The 16,376-nt window shown below is 44.0% G+C and overlaps 1 protein-coding gene across 2 annotated transcripts in view; it reads right to left on the bottom strand.

Annotated features, from left to right (window-relative positions):
* The window catches only part of LOC111868306, a 168,875-nt gene that overhangs the window by 146,292 nt on the left and 6,207 nt on the right, over positions 1–16,376 (bottom strand). Inside the window, exon 1 of one of the 2 annotated variants that reach the window (XM_023858843.2) lies at positions 2,532–2,725. The exons of the other annotated variant lie outside the window; for it this stretch is intronic. The gene's annotated coding sequence lies outside the window, so the exon portion shown is untranslated. Of the gene's footprint in view, positions 1–2,531; positions 2,726–16,376 lie in introns of those variants that run through there. 2 annotated transcript variants of the gene reach the window in all.

Raw genomic sequence — 16,376 nt, 5'->3', positions numbered from 1 at the left:
ACCGATTGTCTAGTGTAGAGAATGCGGGAGCCTCGACGTCTCACAACCTTATGGGCCTCCACGGCCTGTTACAGGGATAGCCTTACATCTTTTACTGTACTTATTTCGGCGCACATTTCACTTGCGTAAGTACCCGAACTGACACAACTTGGTTCTCATTACGCGGGGCTCCTCAAAGGAGGATACCGCAAATGGCGGCGCAGGCCGTCCATATTGAGATGTGTCTGGATGTGAAAACCGGAGTAGAGATATGAGCGCGTGTGAGCCCCTGTAACCAAATTTATCCAGAAGGACAACGATCGTTTCCTCTCCTTAAGTCCCAAGACAACGTTTACAATTTTATGCTACTGTTTCCCATTTGACGCTATACAACGTATGAAGTTCTAACATCGTTAAATTGGCCTCACCATAGCTGAGGCGGTTAGTCTCTGGCTTCCCACCGCAGCGGGCCAGGTTCAAGCCCGCCCGGACACGTCATGTGGAATTTGTGGGGGACAGTGGGGAAGGTTTTCTCCGAGTACTTCGGTTTCCCCTACCAATTCTCATTCCACCGACTAATCTACGCTCATCAGATATCATCTGGGGCTGGTACAATAGGCCAGTAGTGGCCGCACTAGCAATAATAATATCGTTACATGGACCAGAAGCGGAACACATTAACACACACATAGCTCTGGGCATACGTCTACAGAATTTATGGCCAATGATCCTTCTCAAAACTATAAGTTGCGAAAAATTCTATCTCTAGAATAAGACTGGGAACTGACTGTTCGTCTGGTCTGCCCGGCCATTTCAATCATCTTATAAAATCGTAATGGCAAATTTAATACTAAACAGTTTCATCTTCTGGGACACACGGCCGTCTTTATCCCTGTGAAACTCGCGGAACGCTTCGTTTCCCTTTGCGTGTCATGTCGTCATAACCACCGCGTTCAGAATCTCGAATCCTGTGTAAATGTAATATTACTGTTTTCTTACAAAACGTACGGTTCGAAAATACGTTTTGTAATGAAAATTTTATTAAAACCAAGGAGTAGCAACATTTCAAATATTGTAAACTTTTCCTCATATTTACGTTAAATTTGGAATTGAATTTCTGCAACATTTTACAGTCTCATTATATCCTTTTCGATAACATGGAGACATCGAATCCAATACAAAAAAATGACCAGCCAGACAAGAAACAGATTTATCCACATCTCGGTGCTGAGGGTCTGCCTTTCTTTTAAACTAATTTATTCCTTGACGCGACAAGCAACATTTCAAACTGAATGAAGATGAAACTGCTGCCATTATAAATCCCTTTACAAGGAGAAGTTAATGTCTACCCCTTCCCTGGCCATTATTCCAGCAAGATGTATGGGGGACGTGAAGATGAATTTGCACGGATAGCAAAACTCGCCACTTGTCGGATGTGTGAGACGTGACCGTGGTTCTCACCTGAACGCTTTGAGCTCAGAGAATGATGGGTTAATTTTTAGTGGGGCCTGTGCACGTCTGGAACGAGTAAAAGCAGAGTACACCAGCGTTCATTGCTTTGCTTCCACTTATTCAAACCCCGCCTGGAAGAACCGAAAATGCACTGGGCTTATTTAAGAAATTTCTCAGATCGATTTTCCGGAAGAGTGGCCATGATATTGATTTCCTCTCCCTTTGTAATTCATCTGTAAGAATGCTTAAAGTCAGTCTAGACTTGGATGCAGCTTATGGCATTGCACGTTAGAATTTTAAGGAAAGTCACTTCACTGATTTTAAATTCATTATGTCTTTCAGTACTTAAATGTGAGATAATACGACAAAAACAATTGGGCGTTTTTTAATTGCTCGCACCTGCGGTTTCCTTTCCATGCATCACCAGTGCCTTCTTACGAAAGCGTGGTGCTTATAAACATTTAATTTCAACTGATGGAGCATGCAGTAACTTTATTACACTACTGGACTGACGTAATGTAGGTCTAATCACGATTCATTTCGAATGCCGACAGCCACAAAGACTAAATGTGCCTCCAGAGACACTGCAGTATCTCCAAACAACAGAGGTGCGTCCAATTCAGGGATTTCGGAAATAACTTAAATACGAGATGGCGAAATCCGGGCGACAACACTGTACCTGTACTTGTACATACTTCAGAAATCTCTGACACAACTGATCTTCTTGTTTAAAAGCACAGAAATCTCTGACACAATTGAACTTCTTGTTTAAAAGCAAGTTTAAAAGTCATTGAATGAATGAATTACTGTGGTTCGTTAAATAACCAGCTGTAGTACGTGAAAAGCACTCATAACAAGTCGCTGCGAAACAGCATCTGAATTCGCATAAACAAATGTGTTTCTTTTAATTATGTACATTAATATACGACACAGAAACTAACTTCATAATCACTTTTACAGCCTTAAATGTAATTTATGTCCTTCATAACCTCAGATTTTGGGTGTACTCGTAGCTTAGAACGATGGCTGTCAAAACTTATAATGTCCAAATGGGTGATAGCTCGAAATTATATTATGAAATAGTAAATAACACTGCTTACCTTTCATTTTTTAACATTACTTATTCCACTCACAGTTGCTGAACTATCGATCACGAACTACAATATGAAAGGCGCTGAATCAAGTTACTTTTCCCGCCTCCACAGCGCAGAACACCAGACTACTCCACAGACAGTCAAACACTAACCTCTATCGATACTGCACCACCTGTTACGGGAGCGTACTCCGTACTAGTACGCAAGGCGCTCCTGCCGGAGACAAGGTCAACTAAACTATGACACGAGCCACTTCGCCTGCGCGAAGTCGTCTACGCATGTACAAATTAGCATTGTTGAAAGCAACACTATACAGGATTAACCCATCAAAATGGGCCGCGCCATAGCTCAAGCGGTTAGTCGCTGGCTTCCCACAGCGGCGGCCCTGGTTCGATCCCGGGTCTGGTCAAGTGGGATTTGTGGTGGACAAAGTGGCGCTGGGGCAGGTTTTCTCTGAGTACTTCGATTTCCCCTGCCAATCTTCATTCCACCAATTGCTCCACAATCACCCCCATCTATCATCTGGGGCTGGTACAATAGGCCAGAAGTGGCCTCAGTACAAGGGACTTAGTCCCACCCCACTAGCAGTAAAAAAACATTGCTTTGCCGGGAATTGAACCTGGTCGTGGCACATCACCATACCAACTGAGCTATACCGACTCCTGCTTTTCAGTTCAGGGCCTTTAAAACATTTAGGACTACACGTACAGTAGGGGGAATCATATTGTTTGTGAGGACATAACTCTGTAGCTTCGTCCTCTGTCACTTTACTAATCGAAATTTCTCTTTCAAGCACTGCAATAGACTTCGATTGCAGTGCTTCACGTCCCTTCTCTGGCCTTGTGGTTCATCATGCCGGTGGAATAAAACAAGTAAAATGCCTGCAAGTTCAATAATTTTTCTTAAAAGGAAAATCTTTCAGTCAGTGTACCGGAATTTTCATTTGACAATTTCGAAAAACAACAGAATACTAGACGCGAAACTTAAAAATAATACAGAATCGGACTGGTAGACATGTTTTACTAATTACGAACTATCATCATCATCCAGAAGTGGTCAGACGACAGGTCCACAGTCTCTTCCAAAACAATTCCTCCACTTATTGCGATCTAGAGCTTTCTCCTTCAAATGACAGTATCCTCTTCTGTCCCCAAGGTCATCCAGCATCTTCTTACGTCTTCTTCCTCGTCTTCTTGTCACTTCTATCCGCCCCTCTATCTTTCCTTAAATAACTTCTTTTAGAAGGCAGTTTCTGCGTAAAACATGACCCATCAAATTAGCCTTCCGTTTTCTTATTTCGTGTAGGATATTACGAACTATACAGGAAATAATTTAACTTTCAATGTCTGCTCCTTTCTTTAGGGCCGTCTGGGATCTTGCTTATAGCCAGTATTCCAAGCGACCATAAAACTCGGTGCTGGGTCTATGGCGTCTATGGTGTCTATGGCGTCTATGGCATGCAAGTTACCGACTGGACTGAATGTTGGGCTTTCTATTTTCGTTACTCTTGTTCTGATCTGTCTGGCAGAGCTGCACGGTTCTTGCCTGAACAAGTGCATCTCTCCTCGGTTAAATAGGGCCAGGGTAGCTCCTCAAATTTAAATGATACTGAATTTTACCGCACGTCATGGCCGCGTGTGTAGCTTTGTTTAATTTGGGAGGCCCGTGCTTTAAATCTCGGCTCGGAGAGAGGCTATCCTCACGATCCTCACTGTGGTCTTTCGTGGCATTCCTCTGTACCTCCGGCAAATATCCGTAAAATACCTCATATTATATTCACATCCGTTTCAGTCGGTTTCAACTAATCATAATGTCTGATTTTATGCATTCTTGGTGGAAAATTATTGATGTTAATTCGGTTCTTGAGTTGACACACGGTGGTTGTGGGAAAATGGAGGCAGCATATACCTCCGAAACGTCTACAACCACATAGTGTAACAACACAAAAACAGAATTAATATCAACTAATCCTAGGGTCTCCAATCACGGTGGCAGCGCAGTATAAGCCATGAATTGTCTTCAACCGCTCGAACACTGGGATCGTGTGTTCGAACCCCGACTGAGGCATGGATATCTGTATGTGCGTTTATTCTGTTTGTGTTGTCCTGTGTGTAGGTAGCGGCCTTGCGACGGGCTGATTCTCCGCCTACCCACTATGTAGAGGATTACGAGAAGCGGCCAGGGTACAACAAAGGACTGAAGAGCCACTGATGAATGAAAATCATAATATCGTTCGACACCGTACAACCCGAGCTACTGACAGCAAAGTTTAAAGCAAGTAAAACCAAACTGCACATGCGCGCGCATCATTTAGTTCTTTGACGGGGGTAAGCTGTCCGTGTTCTGAAAGGTGCTGACAGATGTCTGGGGACCATTCGCAGCTGGCAGGTATGATCTGTGTGTGCAATTGCTCAAGTTGAATTTTAACTTCATTTTGGACTAATAACAATTATGACGAGAGAAAGCTTAGAGTATGTGAGATATGAAGCAATGAATATGATAAATTTGGACCCGGAGATTGACTATGCTGACTTACGTGTTACATGGTATTTCTCAGGCCCTTCAGAAAAATGTCTCCACGCCAAAAGGGCTCCGCAGCAAATTTTGAAAACAACGGTAAATGTAAGGAAGCAGCAACACTGAATATTGCAAAACGGAAACCGCTATCTCGAATTTGCACATGCCAACTCCTGCTTGTCGAGCGCGGATTTACTTATACGCGGATAATTACTTTCCTAACCCGGGCAATTTAAGCACAACAGTCTACAAACAGTCTCTACTGGTCTACACACGCTACAGAACTCTACCCCGATCTCTCCGCCCTCTCAAATCGCTCTTGCATCATGTCTTCTTCTGCTCTTACTATGCATTACGTTTATTTCACACACAGTGCAGGTGTATAAGCAGTCTACACACGGGACAGTCACGCGGTAGCCTTCACGTGTTCACATTTCAGTCACAAGATATTGTCACGATTTGGGGTGAGCGGCTACGCTGGACTTACTGACCACTTGTATACGCCGCTCGGAACTACACATTACAGTTCACTGGCACACACAGACTAGAATCCTCAGTCGATTACTGTCTCCACTAGCCATTTCCTGGCAACGGTTTCTACCGAGTGAGATTCTTCAGCTTCCCTCGCTCAGGACCTGAAGTCACAGCCGCCCGTGCAGAACTCTTGTCAAGTGACAACTCAACTATTTGGGCCCCAGGCTGGAGGCCATTTCACACAGAACTCTCTCACTCAACAACCAGCTACCTCACGTCACTTCACACAACTGAACTGTAGCGTCAATTGTCTTCAAGACAACTCCTCGGCACGGGCCACGCAGAAAACATCTCCTCTGTTGTTATGGAGGCGTGTTTACCCGGGCGTGGCATAGCAACGGCCGTGGCGTGAACCACATAGAGAACGCAATTCTTCTATTGTTGCCTGCATGTTACGTAGCAACGGCCGCTGTTTAGAGAGTCACTGCTTAGCAACGGGTCTATATGCCCCAATATTAACTTTGTCAAACACAAGGTATATAACTCCCTGTTCTCGAAGAACCCGGGCTATCTTGCATACATATTCTTGATACTCTTTTTTATTACTAGTGGGGTGGGACTAAAAGTCCCTTGCACTGCGGCCACTTCTGGCCTATTGTACCGGCCCCAGATGATAGGGGAGGGTGATTCTGGAGCAATGGGTGGAATGAAGATTGGTAGGGGAAACCGAAGTGGGAAGCCAGCTACTAACCGCTTGAGCTATGGCGCGGCCCATATTCTTGATGTTACGAATTCCAAGGGCACGTCTATATTGAAACTGATAAAAGTGCGCGCCCGTCATAAGTTCAACCGAAAATAAAGTATCGATACTTCAATTGGAGACGGCTGCAGCGAGACCTGAAGTAAGTTTAGTAGAGCACCACTAGAGTACACCTCTTTCCAGTTCTGGACACATCTGGGCTGCAGTCAGTGGTTACGAGTCCGTACACTATTTTGTTATTGTCGCTACAGCGTTATTAATAGACCGTTTAACAAAATGGTGAGACATACAATTAGTAACGTAAACAACCTTGGTCAGTGAAGGTTTACTTACAAAAGCTGTCCATTATATCTCACACCCTGCTCATTTCTTTCACATGTAAACGATTCGGGTGTTAAATAGTTTATGGCATCGAGCTTCGATGTGATCGATTCTGCCTGATATCGCTCCTGGTACCAACATGTAGGAAACAGAAGACCCTAAAAACCCTAAAACGCGCTGAGGAGGGGGGAATTGGACCACGTACTATTCTAGTTAAACATATCACGTTATAAAAAGGAAAACATTTTCAACAGACAAATAAAATTACAGGTACTTAAATTTACTTATTTCATTGTGAGTGAGAGTAAAAGTGTAGTACTAAAGTATTGTCTCCACCTTTTTCTCGAATTCTTGACGTATTTAGCACACAATTGACCTCCTGATGCGGAAGGCTGATTGAGCTAGAAAAGTGATAGCAATGAACTTTTCCACCACAGCAGCACAGAGTGAAAATATCAGTTCCAGTGTAAACCCAATAAATATTACAAATATGTGGGTTTTTTATTGCTAGTGGGGTGGTACTAAGTCCCTTGTACTGCTGCCACTTCTGACCTATTGTACCAGCCCCAGATGATAGGTGAGGGAGATTGTGGAGCAATTGGTGGAATGAAGATTGGCAGGGTAAACCGAAATACTCGGAGAAAACCTGCCCCAGCGCCACTTTTTCCACCGCAAATCCCACTTGACCAGACCCGGGATCGAACCCGGGCCGCCTCCTTGGGAAGCCAGCGACTAATCGCTTGAGCTATGGCGCGGCCAAAAAAAATATGTGGTTAGCATAACACGTCTAGCTTAATAAGCCTGCTTAAAGAAATTTGACGGTTCGTTTTAGCCTTAGGAAGGAGGCAGACTTCGGCTTGTGTCACGTTGCTGGTGCGCATGCGTACCTGTGCGTATCGTCTGTAAAGCACTGAGCCCAGGTATTTCTTAACGTTTCATACTTCGAGTGCTTCTAGTCACACATTAACAGCTGAATGCGAGAACTCGTGAACACATTCTAACAGGAAATTCAGCTGTTGATCAACTCATGTGAATTGTTTTCCAAGCGGAAGGCGCAAGAAGCATATGGCAGAACAAGTTGCTTCATACGCAACGCCGTAGATTTCTATTCGGGATACGGTCGGTAGCAGGAATGGGGGAGAAGAGGGATGAATACAGGATATTAGTGGGAAAGCCAGAAGGAAAGAGACCACTGGGAAGACCAAGGCGTAGGTGGGTGGACAATATTAAAATGGATCTTAGAGAAATAGGATGGGATGGATTGGATTGATCTGGCTCATGATAGGAACCATTGGGGGGGCTATTGTCAACACGGTAATGAACCTTCGGGTTCCATAAAGCTGGGAAATTCTTGAGTAGCTGCAGAATTGTCAGCTCCTCTAGACGGGCTCAGCTCCGTAAGTGAGTAATGGTCAGTTCATCTCTTGGGTGGGACACCGGTTGCCCTAGATGAGGTTTTCGTGTTTTTCCTCAGACTCTCCAGGCATATCCGTGGATAGTACCTCGACTAGGCCGCTAACGCCCCCTCCGAAATGTAGACAATGGCAGCGTCGGAACATAACCGGAGTCGAAAGAGCGCATGAGCGTGGGTGTGGGCCAGGACGCACGAATTGCGTACATTCCGGTAGCACCGGTTTCGAATCTGAATGGGCACTGGGTATGTTCCGATTTTGCCCCGTGATTTTAAGCGAATGCTTATACAGTACTTTAAAACAGGCCACGACCATGTTCTTCACGTTTCACTGTTTATAAATTAGGCCTGTGCCTTCATTTCTTGTAGTATTATATAATTCCTGCATTTTACATAGTGCCTTTACATATTAACGTCAACGGTCCTACACGTAATAGTTTAACAGATTGTTTCGTCACCACAGAATGTACAGATCATGAAATTCGTATGTAACCTATTCGGAGAGTAACCTCCTGTGACCTGTTAATAGCAGGGATTGAGAAAAACTTTCATTATATACGTACACCCCCACCAATGGTATCTCCACCTTACCTTGGTGGTGGGGTTTGAGAGCTCCTGAGATCCTGAGAGCTATGCCGGCGGTAGCATAGCTACTGGTAGGGCCACCCATGCCGGACAGGTCAAGGGGTAGGAGCCAGACAGAGAGGGATAACCTGGTCCTCCAGGTTGGGGGTTGGGCGTGAGACTAACGACCTCACACTGTAAAAACTAAATTGTTCAGAAATCCGAGAGGAAGGCCAGGGCTCACAAAGGGCTGTTGTGCCAGTGATGATAATGATAATATACGTACACACTTAAGCTACATCTCAGCGTAGTCACCGCCGGAACCGAGGCACTTGTGGCGGGGAACAAGTTTCTGTATATCTGTGTCAGAGAGGTCTGCCGCCTGTCAACTCAGCCACTTTTTGACACCTTCCATCAATTCCTCATTATCATGGAAGCGCTGTGATATCAGCGAGTTCCTCAGGCAGCTAAACAGGTGGCAGTGCAATCAATGTTGTAAGAAGGATGGTCAAACAACTCCCAGTTGAAATGCTCCAACAGTGCTTGATTGCGAGCCGCTTGGTGAATGTGTACGCATCCACTGCTTTAACTGTTCTTTGGTTACAATATTCACAAGAGAAACCCAGGTTTCATCACCTGTTACTCGTACGATGTGACTGAGAAATTCGTCGTCATCTTTGTTGTATAGCCGAAAAAATGCCTCTGTGTTTTATGCGAACTCATCAGAAATTTCGGAATCGATCTTGCACAAAACTTGTGATAGCCTTGCCTAACTGCGATAATCTCGTAGCGAGGAGTACTTGAAATTTGTGGAAATTCATACGAAAATTCTGAAATTGTGAAGCACCGCCTTTCACAAAATTCTTGGTCAACACTTTGAACAAGATCAACACTCACTACGGATGTCCGACCGACCGTTTTGCTCTTCAATGTGAACATTTTTTCGTCAATCTTTGAACATTCTACATAATTGTCTTGCAGTTCCTTCATGAAATGTACGTGTCTTTTGGCCGTAAACCGCGCATAATTCACAATGGATTTCCGCTCCACTCTCGCGTTTAGCGTGATGAAAGCGGATAACAGCTCGAATTTCACAGCTGGGGATTATCAATCGCAGGACAAATCACAAATCTCATCTCTCTGTAGAAACAAGAACAAACTCTATATGAATAGTTACATGAAGCTTTACAAGGCAACGAGTCATGTGGCACTACCTCGCATGTGCGAGCTCTCTTCGCTATTACATTAGTTGCCTAAACTAAACGGAATTCACCTTAGTATAATTTATATCGGAATGGATTAAGTGCAAATATGACATGTGCAGTTTTCAAAGCATATTATGCAAAGGGGTATAATAATAGCTTTCACATATCTAGATCATAATAAATATTTCGCAGACTCGAAATTTCGTATATGGAAAGAACTGTCTTTTCGGGCGGTACTTATTTCGATTTATCTGAGACGAGAATGCATTTGTTCGATTACATATGAAAATAAGTCATCTCTGACTCTGCTAGTGGCCGTCCTTGCCATTAATTTTATTGAAACTCAGGGTAGAATTGTTAGGTTATCTAAAAACTTCAAAAGTTTTATAATTAACTTTGGAAACTGCACTCATAAGATTTTATTGCTCTGTAAATGTTAATTGAGAACCATTAAATTTAGAATGTTTTGTCAACGTTAAATTCTAATACTATGAACTATGGACGAATGTAGGAGCATGATTTGGAAATGTCCGACGATTATTACTAATTTGACAATTCTAATAGAAACAAATCAGACATCGTTTTTCTGTAATTCTGTCCGAACACAGCTTCCAAGGTTACGAATTTCGTCGCTTTTGTTTGCACAACTGACGAATACCTGGGGCTCATGTCCTTGAGAAAAGCGACCGCAAGCCCTCATCTACTGACAGAGTTAAAAATGCTTTGGAGTTATGTCTCCGCTTCTTTCTAACACCTCCATATCGGGGCGATTACTTAATTAAACGCGGGACACCTTTATCATTTTGCCTCCTTGTAGTTTATTAAATAAATTACATATCCAATGCATTGGGACTCGAGGCCTTTCCGAATGTGGCTAATTGAAACACTGCATTATGATATATGAGCAATGTTGACAGGGAAAGTAGTGGATGACGGAGCGTAGCGCCTGGGATTGCTGGAGGAGGCATGTGAGCTACTGGGACGCGAATTCTGGTTAGTCCACAACGCACTTACCGTAACACCGGCTTCATTCTTACTTCAGTAGAAGCTGTCCCTGTACCAGGACATGCAGGCCCACAGGGTTGTGAGACGTTGAGGCTCCCACATTATCTAGACGCCCTTTACCACCTAGGAAGATGCCTGGTACTCATTTCAGTTAGAGGCTGAGTCGACCCCGGGGACACAGTGCGGCTGGAAGGGTTAGGTCAATTGAAAAATCCACCTCAACGGAACTCGAACCAGCGACCTTCCGGCTTGTAGCACAGTACCTCAAGCAAATACGCTACCGCGTGCCCCATTGTTACTTTAGTTCAACTGATTTTTCGTGACCGTTTTCCTTGCAGATCCGAGACAACGCACGGAGCCTGTGCAGTTGGAGTAGGCTCGAGAAGTAACCTGAAATAAATATCGGTTGACAATCGCGACACCTTTTTCGTTTAGCTATTCCCAGCCTCTCTGACTGCATGAAGAAAACAACAGAATAGAATTCATAGAAACCTGCCGAACTCAGATATATAGCGATAATTATTTCTCTTTAACCGTGGAACTCCGAGGATCATTCCACGTTTATCTATCACATTGAGGCTTGCACTATTTTACTTATTTATGCTGAACGGAAGAATAATTTAGTATGAAACAGAATTTCGTAATCATTCAATTATGTAAAGTTGTAAATTATTCAAGAAATATCAACTTTTAAAAAAGTATTATAGAAAATCACACAATGGCGACTCTAGAGGCATGAACAAGTTTGCACTGCGCTTCAGGTGAGCGCTTTTTAATAATAATGTGACATGTAGACCCACTTCTAGGTAACACCCGAATTACGCGCATGTTACAATAGAACCAGTGACTCAAGAGGTGTTGTCTATGTGGTTCGCACATATCCTTCGCTAGATAACGGGCCAATAAACACGCATTCTTGACAGCGGAAGACGGTGTTTGCCGTGAGGTCCGTGCCGAGGAGTTATCTTGAAAACAATGAAAGCTACAAGCAGTTGAGCTGAATTAAGCGCTGAGTGTTCAGCTGTGGAGTGGTAACCAGCGGGCAGCGGAAGCTGAAGAATCTCCATTGCTAAGATTCGTTACCAGGAAACGGCTAGTGAAGACACGGTAGCAGAATAACCTTTGTGGATAGCTGTTACCAATCAAAGAGTAGGAGAGCTGTTACCAAGTAATGACTAATAGAAATAGACTTTTGAGAGATTTGTAGTGTGAAGATCAGCAGTAGTGTTATAATTATTTGTAGTTACGTCCTGTAAGTGGTCAATAAATCTATTCACTAATCCAAACCCCGTCTCTAGTCTCTAAAACACGTGACAATAATAATAATAATAATAATAATAATCTCTGGGCGGTACAGTCCGTTAAGGGCCTTGGCCTTTGTTCTACACTTTCTTAATCATATAGACAATCGGTAGGAATCCCTGGGTGGGGGATCAGCCAGCCGCAAGGCCGCTACCTGCACAAAACAACACAAGCATACAATAAACACAGACAAAGATGAATACCTCGAGTGGGATTCAACCCCATGACCACAATGTTTGATCAGACGAAGACCTACCATGGCTGAGACCGCTTTCCAATGCAGCTTAGTTATGTGTTCCATGCGACTGCACCAGCTCTTCCTCAATCTTACTAAAAAGGGTAAAGTTGTCTTTGTGCTTAAGCACTATGCCATGAAGACATGTGGGGGAGTGGAGGTATAGCGCCACCATTATTGACCTCGGAAGTACATGGAGCTGAGTGGTTAACTTCACGCTCTTGCCGCTTTACCCCCGTGGAAAAAATCGCTCGTACTCACTGGCTAGGAGGCTGGGGAGGCCTCAGAACACGTCTGGATGCTGTGGAGAAGAGAGAAATCGTTCACTGCCGGGAATCGAACCTGGGCCTTGCAGCCCGTCGCAATACCGACTGAGCTATCTCGACCCACTTCCTCAAAATGTATGGTTAGGCGGGTAAAGTAAAGAACAAGCTAAGTGACGTTAAGTGTAACAGTGAGCCGCATTTGCTGGCTGTTGCAGTAACATTCTGCCAGCCCTCCCCAGGGGCTTGCTTGAAGTGTGCCTGGGGGGGCCCTGGCCTCTGCTGCTTCGTCGGCAAGTTTGTGTGGTGCAGTGGAACCAGCCTGATGGAGCTGCTCCCCCGCCTTCCTTTCGCTTCTTCTTCAGTAAGCATGGAGCGGGCCCCCACCCGGCAGTCACACACTTTGTAAACACTTTTCACATGCCTGGCTGTATATAAATGTGTACTGTCACGTATGCCTGGTTAGCATTACTAATAATATGAGATTCTGGATTAGATGAATAGATTAGTTGGACACTCACAACTACAAATACTTTTAACACTCTGAAGATTACCGTAACTACTATTCATAATATTATATTGCATTATAGACATAACATGTCATAGACTATTACTGTAACTATAACATATAGAATAGAGTCTTCAACGTCTACATTTTAGTCGTTGCTTGGTAACGCATCTCATCTTCACAGCTGAATTCTCAACTGTTGAACTGCCTTCTGAATCTCTGGCTGCGCTGAATCCACTAATCAACTCGCTTCTGTAACCGCCTGAGAGCCGAACAGAGATCGCTGCCTGCAAGGGTTCCAGCACTGAACTTCATGAACGTGTTCCCTTGGAAACCGTGCCTTACTTCCTAGGCAACGGTTCGGCTTCTAAGTGTTTGCAAATTTCAGTTTCCGTATCCCTGGAAACCGTGTTCCGCAATCAGTTGGTTTCCAGGAACCGATCTCTCCGTGGCAACGTGTTTGCGCATCCGTTTCCTAGAAACGATCCACAGGTCACACAAACATTTCAAACTCTTACATCAGTATGCTTCTCCTCTGTCTGGTAACGAAAAGAATTATCAAAAGAAGAAATGTGAGAAACTGAGAGGACAAATAATCGCTTTATTCTCTCTTTGCTTCTTTGTATTGAGAACTTGTACAAATGGGAATATTATCCCGTACGTGTCTGTATCTCTGCTCGTGTCTCCGTGCCACACCTCGAGAACCAGAGAAAGTTGTTATGGGCTGCGATACGCAATACAACGAAATTTTGATTAAAATCATAGAACAAAAGCACACGCACTGTGGGGAAACCTAGATGCCTCTCTGTGCAAATCTCAGATGTGCCCCTGGCACAACCCACTAACTCACTCAATATTTATTAGAGTGAAGAAATGTGAACACAAGCTGTATAGAAAATAGGAACACCCATTATAAGTTCAGAACGCTCTCTGTGTGAGTATTCCTGTTTCCGAAATAATTAAACAAAGATCAAAAGCGTCAGAACTGTTACATCTGTGTACGTTTCATAACTTATTACACCATTCAAATGGCGCAGACAAAAACTCCCCTCAAAATTTCCTGAGAATTTGGAATTGCGTATTTTTTTCTAATTCGCTTAAGGGGGGATGAAGTCCAACTGGGTCCACTCGGCACGGCGGCCACTGATTGGCCTATTGTAGCCTGCTCCGGGTGATTATGATGAATGAAAATTTGGTGGAATGAAGTTTGGCAGGGGAAACCGAAGTACTCAGAGAAAACCCTTCCCAGCGCCACTTTGTCCACTACAAAACCCACTTGACCAGAACCGGGATCGAACCCGGGCCTCCGCAGTGGGAAGCCAACGACTAACCGCTTGATCTATGGCGCTGCCCATTGTACACGTAATTACGTAAGTTGGTTCATGTTACGTAAAGGCCGTTTCGCAAAAGCCAGCGAGATTTAGGAACAAATGAAAATCTGACACGAGTCAGAGCTTGTAGCAAATGAACCGTCTTTGTAGGTATGGTTTAGAAAATATGGGGAAAGGTAAAGTTATCCCTGCGCTTAACTAATTAAAACAGTACACCATGAAGGCGTATGGGGGAGTGGACGTGTAGATCCACATTTTATTGACCTCGGCACTACTTGGAAGTGAGTATTCAGGTTCACGCCCAGGCCGCTTTAGCCCCGGTACCCATTGGATAGGTGGTTGGGTGGGCCCAAGAGCTGTTCTTGGCGACATTGAGAAGATAAATTTCTTGACAATACCGGGACTCGAACTCCGACCTCTTGATTGTCCAGACCGTAGCTATTCGCCATACTGACTGAGCTATCCCGGAGTGTGTCTATAATTAAAATATATCGATAGCAAAGTAAGCAGATTGCGTGCTCAGGTTTAGCTCTCAAAGTGTTCAAATATTTCTCTGATTTCATGGAACCCGTGGTCACGACAGTCTGTAGTTAGACCTTATCGCGAGAGAAATACATCCACTAGACTTGCCTAGAAACACTTTCCTAGGATCAGTCTTAATAATCGTTCCATTGAATTGTGTTCCTTCAGTCAACGCTTTTTGTGTGTTCCCCTTGGTTAGAATATTTTTGTCTTACAGGTCCCATCCATTTTGAACCTCATCGATTACATTGGTTCGCAATGGAGTAGTTGCCTGCAGATTTAGATGCCAGGTACAGCACCCAGTTTTTATCCGTGACGAACACACTCTTTTGCAGTCGGTGGTGTGCTGCTCTTATGATAACGGTGATCATTGTGCAGCTTGCAATGTGCCACCAGTTTGCACTACGGAGCTCAAGTGTAACTGTCACTATTGCTTACAGTTCCATCAGCCTGAGGCTTCTGGGTACAGTTTAGTTCTCTCTGCTGTTGTCAGAATTTGGACGGATCCTATGGATAACCTCCTCCATTGTCTTCAAGTGGGTAACTACCCTCTCAGTTCCTGCGACCACAGGGAAAAGACTAACACCCCTGGACAAATCCTCATAGGAAAAGATTTCTTTCAGTACTGATTTTTTGTAGCCGTCAAGTCACGGGAATTCTGGGAATTCGAAATGGCTCCTTGGTTGCCAGAATAAGAGAGCAGAGTATGAAGTCTCCATTGGTTAAAGGAAAAACAGCCCCTCAAACTCAGTCTAATGTGAGGTTCAAATATTTGAATATATGGTTGATCCCCAAAAGTGCTCTTGACTCAGTAAGGCACTCTCTGGATGCAGCTTCAAGCACGTCTGCGGTGAAGTTGTAACTCTCACGAATAAAAGGGGTAAAATTGAGTTATCTTTGGACTCCAGAGCGGAAATGTCTCTGAATGAAGAATCTGGTGGAACAATTAGACAAGTTGATAAGAAAGCATGAGTTGGCGTAAAAATATTATTCACAGATTCTTAATGTACAGGGTCCGGCAAATCGACCTCCCATATTTCAAAAGGCCGTTACAAACAAACAAAGAAAGATACAGAAAAAATACTTTTATTTGTGAACAACAAATACGATGCTATTTTACATTACTTGGTTTTAAAAATTATTTCCGGTAAATGGCGTCCTCCATTGTTCACACATTGACGAAGCCTTTCCCGGAAGTTGTCCATAGTTCTTCGTGTCATTTCAGGTGGAATGGCAGCCACTGCCTGGGTGATTGCCTCCTTAAGTGCTTGCAGGGTTGTGGGGCGATGTTTGTACACTTGCGCCTTTAAGTGTCCCCAAAGAAAAAAATCACAAGGTGATAAATCGGGTGATCTTGGGGGCCAGGCGATGTCTCCTCGCAAAGAGAGAAGACGTCCAGGAAACAACTCTCTCAGAATTGCTAAAGAACGCCG

This window comes from Cryptotermes secundus, unplaced genomic scaffold (assembly GCF_002891405.2).
Source record: "Cryptotermes secundus unplaced genomic scaffold, Csec_1.0 scaffold1115, whole genome shotgun sequence".
Taxonomy (NCBI): domain Eukaryota; kingdom Metazoa; phylum Arthropoda; class Insecta; order Blattodea; family Kalotermitidae; genus Cryptotermes; species Cryptotermes secundus.
Note: the sequence above shows the minus strand (reverse complement) of the source record. Positions and strands in the feature narration are given on the sequence as shown.